General features: G+C 38.5%; 1 pseudogene; it reads right to left on the bottom strand.

The window, feature by feature from the left end:
• Positions 1–7763: 7763 nt before the first annotated feature.
• Positions 7764–8378, bottom strand: LOC118575292 (annotated as a pseudogene).
• Between the last annotated feature and the right edge of the window lie 2587 nt (positions 8379–10965).

The following is a 10965-nucleotide window of genomic DNA, read 5'->3' as shown; positions in this document are numbered from 1 at the left end:
TTTAAAAATCTGGTGAGGTGGATCAGTAGTTATGCACATGTACTTCTTTCCCAAAGAGTTGATTTCTATTACTAACATGGGGTAGCTCACAACCACCTAAAATAGTGGTCCCAGGAAGAGATATCTCCTCTTGCCTCCTTGAGCACCTACACTCATGTTCTTTACCCACAGAAAGATAAAGGCACATAATTAGGATAATAAGAACCTGAAAACAAAACAGTTTCATAATAAATCAAGTTATGTGAAAAGACTTAAATGAAAATATAAAATCTAGGTTTATTTTTTGTAATATTGTAACTGACAATAAATCTGTGCTAAAATATGAAGAAATGCAAACACAGACCATACATCCTGAATAATTTGAAACCTCATGAAAAGCTTTTATTCATTTTAATCTCATTTCTCCTCTTTTACAATCCAAATGTAACTGCACATCATTACCGGATTCTGATTCTACCTACTTTCATATTTGATTCTTGTAATGGGATACAAAGAGCTACTATATATTGAGTGATTGAAACATACAGAGCTTGGCGTCATCAGAAGCACAGTGATGAACAGAGTTGGGGGGTTGATACTAGGAAAGTCTTGCATCTGATTTAAAGTGTGACAGTGTTGTTTGAATGTGGATTTTGGTATGTGCTGATAGTGTGGACTAAGGACAGGCAATTATAGCAGGGTGCAAAATAAAAACAGTGGAGCAAGACAGGAAATATTCATGTAAGGAATAATGAGGCTATAAGAGGACTGTGAACCAGGGTGGACATATGGGGTATATTGAAATAACCTGAGAAAGGACAAATTGTTAAAAGGTAGAGTGATATATACATGTAATTCATGTGGTAATGTAGTGTGTGGAGTGAAGGTCTTGGTCACAGATGATGTACTGTTGTCTCAGTGAGTGATCCAATATCACTGGAAAATTTTATCCAAGATGATGAAAAATAGCCCCTCTATATGTCAATATTTCATGTATAAAGCTATTAAACGAGTGTTGATTACATTTCCTGATGTATTAATCATTCATTATATGTATGACATTCTCCTCTCCTACTTGTTTAATCAATAATTAAATAAGTGCTTAACATTCTTGTTAAACAAAGTTTTCTGAAATAAACAAAGGTTCAGATATTGCCAGAGTTCTTAAAAAAATAAATAAAATGATTAAAAAATATCTTTAAATTATTCAACCTTTTAAGGAACTATGAGTATGCAAATTCCACCTATTTTGAGAATTCTTCTTATGACAATCAGAATGGATAAATAAAGAAAAAACTAGCAAATATGCCAAGGACAGTGTGGGAGAAGGGAATCTTCATTAACCATTGGTTGCATCCCAATTGGTGCATTCACCACAGAAATCAGTGTGGCTAACCTTCAAAATGCCAAAAGTAGTTCTATCACATGACCCAGTTATACTCCTTCTTGGTATATCCTACTCCACAGACCTTGTCTGTTCTATGTTTAATGCTTCTCTATTCACAACAGTTAGGAGATGGGGACTCTTCTCATCAAAGTAATCATGTCTATTTTTATAACCCCTTAGAATCTATTCAAGAGGGGCAACTAAATGATCTTGGGCAACAAGAAGTGAGAACATCACAAACCAGGCTTTCCTGATGCCTTGAAGGAGCTAAAACTGAGCAAAGGCTGAGCTCCTGGGGAACTGCCCACCTCCTTAGACCCTTGGGATCAGATTTGTGTACGGTTGAGCACAGTGAAACAGCAGATTTGACTTTGTGACACACAGAGTATGAATGTGAAATATGTAAAGTATAGCAGAGTCATATATGAACCTGATGCACACATTCCTTAGTGGGAAGAGAAGAGATTTGGTAAGGTTTGATGATGTCATGTCTTTCTGTGCATATTTGTGCTTTAATTTGGAAGCATTACCCAAGGGGACAGTCTACTCTCTACATGGCTATTCCAATGTGGAAACTCCAGCTGGCTGCCTTAAATAAGCTAACCCTGTGGGTTTCTCCTCAGTGACCTGGGTAACTACTTGATGATCTCTCTCTGACTCAATTATCTTTGTCTCACTCTCAAAATTCATTATTTAACAAGCACACTCATTTGAAAGAGAAAAGATGTTTATCAGAGATAATTAGCCAAACCAAACAAAAGACTCTCCTGGCTGATTACAGTTCCATCCAAGGTCAGTCATATGTGTGTCTGTGCATTTCTTTGTCCATGTGCACATGAATGAAGTTGGCTGTGGAAGACAGAAGTGGGTGACAGATCTTGTGGAGCAATAATCCCATATAATTATGAGTTGATAGTTTTGGGTGCTGAGAAACAAGTCAGGTCCTCTGCAAGAACAGAAAGTGCTTTTAAACAGTGAGTGGTGTCTCTGGTCTCAAGAGTACTCCAAACCTTTACTGTGTTAATGCTATTGTAACTCTCAAAGACTAAAAGCTAAGAGGAATCAGTGGATTGGAATGCCAGTTAAATAAGAAAACCATGTATCTTCCTATATACATTGTCATGGAGTAAACATTCCCTTCAGTATGGTCCAATGGACTGCACAACGGATCAAACGGTCTGTAGCCATAGCTGTGTGTCTCATGTGGTCATCATGTGGCATGAAAACTTAGCGATCTCTTACCATTTTTATTCTTTTTCTCCCATCTCGATAGATCAGTAAGTAGACAGACTAGTTAACTGGGGATATGCTGTATTCTCGTTTTCATTATTCTAATCAGTGCTGACCTGCAGACCATAAAGGTGCCATTTATGTAAACTGTGACTATTGCCTCCTTGGTTATACCTCTGTGGAAACACCCTACATCCTCTGAGTAACACTGTTACGTGATTTCAAATGAAGTCAGCCTAACAAGGAAGAGCAACCATCACAATTTCACCCCTGTGACGTTAACATCGAACATATTCATATTTAAACAAATGCTATGAGCACGTGATTGTGTGAAAACCCATGAAAAGCATTAAAATGAACAAAAGGATTTCATCAGTAGGAATAGTTGTGAATCTGGTTATCCTCAGGAAAAATCACATACAATAATATCACATTAATAATGAACACAAGCTCAATGCCTGTGAATAATTGAGACATAACAACTAAAATAGTAATATTTCTAGAAATAGACAGATGGCAGTCTCATGGATATTGTTTGGGGAAATTATTTTATTGAAAGACAAATGTAAAGTGCAAAAGTCAGAATCTACAATTGAGATTATTTCAGCAAGCAAGTTTCTGCATAGCAGAAATTTCATGAATAATGGGAAGAAAATACACAAACTTGAAAAAATATTTTAATTAATATTTTTATTAAAATATAACTTCATATTTTTTCTTCCTTCAAAAACCCAAACTCTTCTGTCATCTTGCATTTAAAAACTCCTGTCTGCCTCTTCCCTAATTGCTATTATCACTCATGTAGCTATCTGCATGCATCCACATACAGATATAAATATAGATATACAACATGTTGAGTTTGTTCAGTGTTGCATGTATATGATTCAGGAATGACCATTTGGGGGATTTGGCATTTAGCTTAGTGGTAGAGTGCTTGCCTTGCAAGCACAAGGACCTGGGTTCAGTCCTCAGCTGTTAAAAAAAAAGGAATGACAACTTGGTATTGGATATTTAAAAATGTTTACACAGCAAAAATGTGATTATGAGTCTATAACAATATGCTGGTAACTCAATTCAGTTACAAGCTCAGAAAATTCAAATAAATTTAAGCATATTAGATAGATATTTTTTCTAATATATATATATATATATATATATATATATATATATATATATATAACCACCTATATTTGAATCATCACCAAATCACAAATTAAATACAGCAGGGAATGTCTATCACATATCTCTGGATAAGGACATTTAATTGGTTTTATTGCAGATAAGAATAGTTACACTGAGGTGTATCCTTCAACAAACAAAAAATAGCATCATCATATCTTCTCCAGTCACCAGTGTGCTATGTATTAAAGACAGGAATGTGTGTCAACGAGATGTATATGACAGCTGACACAACCACTGCATGATTATTTACAGGAGCCAAGAAGAAATGTACCTCATTATGAAGTAGAGATAGGCTTGTGTGGTGTGGGAATCTAGGAGTTGGCCAGAGGAATGGCTGCTGAATATGATCAAAATGCATGTTATAGATGTATCAAATGATCAGAAGACAATAAAAATGATTAAGAAGAAGTCAATCACTGAATATAGTAGGAAGAATGGATAAGGAAATACTGATACAGTGTGGCCTTGACAAGAAGAATATGCTGTCCTATGAGACAGCAGAATGGACCTGAGTTAGTTTCACCAAGTGAGGTAACCGAGGCACAGGAAGACAAAGACTGCCTGGCCTGAGTTACATGAGTCTGAAAAGGTGGAAATCCTGGCATTGTTCTGATTCACAGAGGCTGAGGAGGGTATATATTACACATTTGAATGATAAATAATGGTGTGAAACATCATGTTAACAGCTTGTGCTTCTGTTTCCACACCATGTTCAGAAATTAGACACAAGATCAATAATTGATACATGAAATTAATATTCACCAGCTGGGTGGTGATGGTGCATGCCTTTAATCCAGCACTCAGGAGGCAAAGGCAGGGTGATCTCTGTGAGTTTGAGGCCAGCCTGGAGTACAGAGTGAGTTCCAGGAAAGGCTCCAAAGCTACACAGAGAAACCCTGTCTCAATAAACCAAAAAAAAAAAAATTATATTTGCCAGTCAATGCCAGTCAGTACTTCCCAGATTTCTCACCACATCTCTGTCCTTCCACTTTCACGTTCTTTCTCTCACTTAGCAGTAAAAACAGAACTAGAAAAAACAGAAATCATCCAATGAATTCCATGATGTGTTGTCAAACTCCTGATTGTGTGCCTTGCCTGAGTGTGACTGACATATCTGGTGTCTCTCCACTATAGAAAACTGACTTTCCCCCAGTGCTGTCAATAGTGTATGGCTTCCTTGCTGAGAGTGAGACTTGTGCCCACTTCCCCTCCTCCATGTGTGGATTTTGTCTGGCTTTAGTTTTTACAGTCTTGTTCATTGCTGCTGAGAAGAGGAGCTTTCAGAAGCTCAGGAACTAAAGGGGAGGCATGGAGTTGGCATCTAATCACTCAATTAATTTTTTTGTTTGTTTTTTGAGACAGTGTTCCTCTGTGTAGCATTGCACCATTCCTGGAACTCACTTGGTAGCCCAGGCTGGCCTCAAACTCACAGAGATCTGCCTGGGTCTTCCTCTCAAGTGCTGGGATTAAGGGCTTGAGCCACCACCACCACCTGGCACAATTAACTTTTTATCTAAGGGAGTAAAACTATGTTTTCTGAGGATAGTGATCAGGACAAAACTTAACTCTCTGGGGCAGTAAAAAATGGAAACACACACACACACACACACACACACACACACACACACACCACACTTCTTCAGGCTCTCTCTAAATTCTTCTATCTTTATTTTTTCTTTTCCTGATTATATAGCTCAGTAAAATCTTTCAGAGAGTATAAAAATTACAACAAGACTACTTTTTATTTTTTCAATTGAATGATTAAAATGAATACAGGTGAAAGCATTGTGTTTCTCATTTACCTTTCATGATTTAACATTTTATGTATTACTTGTAAAAATAAGCTATTCCCAAGAACTCACATACATTCACATCCAATCAACTTGTTACAGAGTAATGAAGTTTAAGTAAGCAAGGTGTTTTTCACAGCCGGTACTTTCACTGGCAGTCTATATTTTGCAGTTGCAAAGAAAGGATCATTCATTTTATTAGTTAGCTCTAAACATAATCTTATAAAAAAGGCAAAAAGAATCATAAATCAAACCTTTATATATTAAAATGATCAGTCATTTCTATGTTAAATTATATCAGGAAGATGAGGGCAGAAATGGGTAAAAGGAATTAAAATCTCCTTTGATCCCCAACTTGTCCTAGCAAGAAAGACATGCTAGCTAGTAACAACCAGCTACCTTTTTCTTTTTGTTTCTTGATCTCAACATGTCTTTCACTCAACTATTAAAAGTGTGACTTTTCAAACTTTAAAGTTTTCCCAAGATTTTCTACATCAAAACATGCTCTATAACAGCATGAGGTCCTGTGGACCTGTAGTTCTTGGGGCTCTGCCTCTCTACGGCTCCCTTGTGGATGCTTTGCTGCCAACCAAGCCATGTTCTACCATGTCCAGTGCTGCTGTTGGTCCTCTTGCCTGGCTCTTGGCAGTTCATGTTGTCGCAGTTGAAATGAAGGATGAATGTAGATGTAACTGTCGTGTTAAATAAGAAACAGAGAGTCAACTGCAGAGTTAAAAGCCAAGAGGTCAGCGCAATAGCTGAGAGCTGAAAACCTACCCTTCACTGCTGCTCTGTCTTTCCTGTCTGCCAAAGAGCTACTTCCTGCGTCCTGTCTTTTATATAGACTTTCTGTTCTGCCTTTTCATTGGTTGTAAATCCAACCACATGACCTCCTCATCACTGCCAGTCTATACAGAACTCCAGGTCTTCTATGGTTGGTATTGAGATTAAAGGTGTGTGTCGCCATACTGGCTGTGTCCTGGAACTCACAGATATCCACCTACCTTTGCCTACCAGTTGCTGGGATTAAAGGCGAACACCACCACCGCCCAGCTTCTGCTATGGCTTGCTCTGACCCCAAGGCAACTTTATTAATATACAAATAAAATTACATTTTACAAATAAAGTGTCACCACAGATTAATGTTGCTGGTTATGGCCTGGTGAAAAGGTCACAAACTTTGGCCACACTACCTGGTAGCAGAGAGCACTATTAGGAGGAAGCGAGGGGAGAAGAACCAGACCTGGGAAGAGCAAATGCAGAGGACAGAGAGAAAGATGGTGTGGGGGGGAGCAGAACAGAGAGAGAGAGGGTAGGGTCTGAGTCAGAGCACTTTAAGACACAGATGGGTTTACAGAGCCACACCACACATGCACAGATTGTGTGACCACATGTAAGTGATCACCAGCACACACTGATGACAGAATTCACAAGACCCTTTGCTAAACTCCTGAACTATGCATGTGCATGTGCAGTCATGCAGCTGGAGTGAGAGCAGAATTCTAACAACAGTCTCTATGAGTTCATATGTACATGTTGTGTTCTAAAAACACAGTTTCCTTGAAGTTGTCCACAAATTGCAGTTCTGACAATCATACCAGCTCTTCATAGATCCATGAACAGTGAAGGGAGTGGTGTCTGTGATGGATTGTGATAACAGTAGAAAATTCTGTGATTTTTTAATTTTATGTAAAGATATCTCACTTCTTATGATGATTTTTAAAAGCGATCTGTTTATACAAATTTCTGTGATCAACAGAGATGAAAGTCATGGTGTAATAAACTGAATTAGGTAAAATCATAGCCAGGTTGCATCCTTAGGGGAATGGGGTAGATTTCAGACATACTAGGGTTTATGATCTAATGATCTTTGCCACATAGTCATTTTGGTTTTCCCCTAAAACTCTGTGCTATTATACTCAAGAATTCTGACCAAAACTCTGCCTGAAATGTGAAAAGACGCAGGAGTGTCCATGGGTTTTCTTACCATGGAATTCCAGTGACCAAAGTGGGGCACTTTATGTTCTCAAACCTGTCAGTTGGCATTATGATCATGGGATATTGTGTCTCAATTTTTTTTAAATACGGAGAACATGTAATATTTTTAAGGACATTGGATCCCTTCAGAACATTTATGTAGAGAGAATTTAAGGGAAACTAAGAAAAAGTGCAGCCCAGATAACTGAGAGGATTGTTTAATCTAATGTTATTGACATAAACTCCTGGGGGAAGCCTTTTTTCTGTGTGCTCTTCGCCCCCTGGTGGTGCTGAGAGGCCTCACATTGAGGTTTATGTCTGGGTGTGCACTGCGGTTCTCTCACTGTGTATCTAGCACAGTAGTAAGTGGCGGTGTCCTCAGATCTCACACTGCTCATTTGCAGGTACAGTGTGTTCTTGGCATTGTCTCTGGAGATGGTGAATTGGTCCTTCAGAGATGGTGCATAGTTTGTGCTACCACCACCTTGATTAATATCTCCAACCCACTCCAGCCCCTTCCCTGGAGCCTGTCTGATCCATGCCATCCAGTAGTCACTGAATGTGAATCCAGAGGCAGCACAGGAGAGTCTCAGGGATCCCCCAGGCTGTATCAGGCCACCCCCAGACTCCACCAGCTTCACTTCACACTGGACACCTGCAAAAAGGGAGAATCATGTTAGCATACTGCCATAAAAACTCACTGTGATTCATGCTCATGTCCACTAATGCACTCAGTATCTCTGTTTCTCCATAAATTACCTTTTAAAAGAGCAACAAGGAAAACTCACATCAGCCACAAATCCATGGTGTGCTCTGTGTTCAGTGCTGATCACTGAGTGGGGAGACCTGGGAATCCAGGGCTGATCGCTTTTGTCTGATCTTCAAGGTCAGTGCTGGCCTGGTTTTCAAGAGAAGAGAGAGACCTTATTTGCATGTCTTCTTGCTATATAACAAGTTTTGTAGCTGGTACTGAGAGATGGCATGTACTACTTTCTAAATGTCTTGGGGGATTCTGGTAATAAAGATAATAGAAGGAAATCTTTGTATTTGATACTAAGCTATTTTTTCTTGGCACACACTTAGTATCATCTATTTTGTTTAATACGCACAAACAAAAGATGCATTTTATGATTAATGAGGCCCAATTCTTCATGCCCTGCTATAAATGGTGGTAACATTGCTTTGTTACATGCTTTCGAGCTCTTCTGTTTTACTGTGTGGACTTCAACACTGATGCACTTAGCACTGCCTTAGTCAGCTCCAGCACTGAGTGTCACTGCTCAGGATTTGGGGATCTCCCTTTCATTTTATTTATTAATTTATTTTTAAATTATTTTTAGTTATTACACAAACCAACCAGTCTCCCCTCCCTCCTCTCTTCCCTTTCCCTCCCTAGCCTCCATTCTACCTTTCTACCATCATCTACTTCTCCATACAGAAAGGTGCAGACTAACCATGGGCATCAACAATGCCTGGCATAACCAGTTGAGGCAGGGCTAATCTCCTCTCCCTGCATCAAGGCTAGACAAGTAATCCTAGTATGGGGGATGGGATAATTCCCTTTTTGTGATGAGATCATGTGACAGGACTGAATTCTACTGTTGATCTAGGAAACTTGAAAGGCCTTGTCTAGATTTGTGTGTATCTAAGAGTGTGACATTGTTGTGTTATTGCCTATGTAAGTTCTCATCTCCCTGTACATCTACCTATTTATTCACAAGAAATGGACTGACTGATAGGCTGAACTTCTGTGTATAACTCAGCATTTGATTTCCCCATATACTGTACATGTGAGAGAACAGATTGGACCTCAGTATTTTATACAAGTGAGATAACCCAGAAACAGGAAGATAAATGCTCCCTGACCAGAGTCACATGGGGTATGAAAAGGTGGAGTTCCTGCAATGGAGAGCATTGTTCTGTTTCACAGAGGCTGAGGTGGGAAGGGGAGGTGATATGGAAGAGCTCAGGTCCCAGTTTTGCAGTACAGATGATAAAGGTAGGATTTGTATTTCAAATATGTTTAATTGCACAAACGATGTTTTTGAACCAGAAATAATGATGAGACAGCATGTTCATGGTTGCACTTCTGTTTCCTCACTGTGTTCATAAATTAAACAGAAGATAACTAATTAATGTACGAAATAATTATTTGCTCATTAATGACTTTTAAAAACCAAATGTTTAACAAAAGTGATAGTGTGGAAATTCCTTGTTGACATGTACTATATCTTCTCATGATTATACGTGAACAGAATACATGAATATGATTCCTGTATTGATAGTACATGTGTCCTCACCACATGAGCATGTTTGTTGTCTTGTTTCGTTAGTTTAATTTAATTTTTTAAAGTATTTCTCCTGTAACACTTTGCAGATTTTTCACTACATCTCTATCTTTCCACTTTCACGTTCTTCCTCTCACTTAGCAATAAAAACAGAAATAGAAAAAAAAACTGAAATCATCAAATGAATTCCATGATGTGTTGTCAAACTCCTGATTGTGTACCTTGCCTGAGTGTGACTGACATACCTTGTGTCACTCCACTATAGAAAACTGACTTTTTCCCAGTGCTGTCAATAGTGTATGGCTTCCTTGTTGAGAGTGAGACTTGTGCCCACTTCCCCTCCTCCATGTGTGGATTTTGTCTGGCTTTCAAAGAAAGGATCAATCACTTTATTATTTATTACAAAAGGTAATCTTACTAAAAAATCTTAAGAGAATCACAAATCAAAACTTTTATATATGAAGACAATCATTCATTTTTACTTTAAACCCTCTAGGTACATACACACTAATCAACAGGTTTTTTTTTATTCTTAAATCTCATCAAAATGCTGAGGGATGAAATAGGTTCAAGGCATTAAAATCACCTTTGATCACCAATTTATCCTAGCAAGAAAGGCATGTCAGACAGTAATGGTTGACTGAGTTTGTTCTTGTTTCTTTACCTCAACAATTCTCTCACTCAACTCTTAAAAGTCTGACTTTCTAAACTTTGAAGCCAAGATTTTCTACATGAAAGACATTAACAAAAACATCTTAACCTAACTATACAAGCAATCTACATGTGTAAACACTTTCTAAGAGTGGTCATTGAATCATTAATCTGCTCCAGTAGCAATGGTAGGAAAGAGACAATCACTATCATTGTAAAGAGTAGACACAGTGCACAGTGAGGTAATAGAACCACCCACTTTGATTTTTCATACAACTCATAGATTAGGAGGGATGTGGTGGCCATGACAGCAATAAGCAGTACTGTGCTCAATAAAGGCACCGAGTCCTGTGGACATGTAGTTCTTTTGGCTGCACCTCTCCAAGGCTCCCTTGAAGAAGCTTTGCTGCCAACCAAGCCTTGTTCTATGAGTTCCTATGCTGCCTGTTGGTCCTCTTCCCTGGCTCTTGACAGTTCATGT

The sequence above is a fragment of the Onychomys torridus genome, unplaced genomic scaffold (assembly GCF_903995425.1).
Source record: "Onychomys torridus unplaced genomic scaffold, mOncTor1.1, whole genome shotgun sequence".
In the NCBI taxonomy this organism is placed as follows: domain Eukaryota; kingdom Metazoa; phylum Chordata; class Mammalia; order Rodentia; family Cricetidae; genus Onychomys; species Onychomys torridus.
Note: the sequence above shows the minus strand (reverse complement) of the source record. Positions and strands in the feature narration are given on the sequence as shown.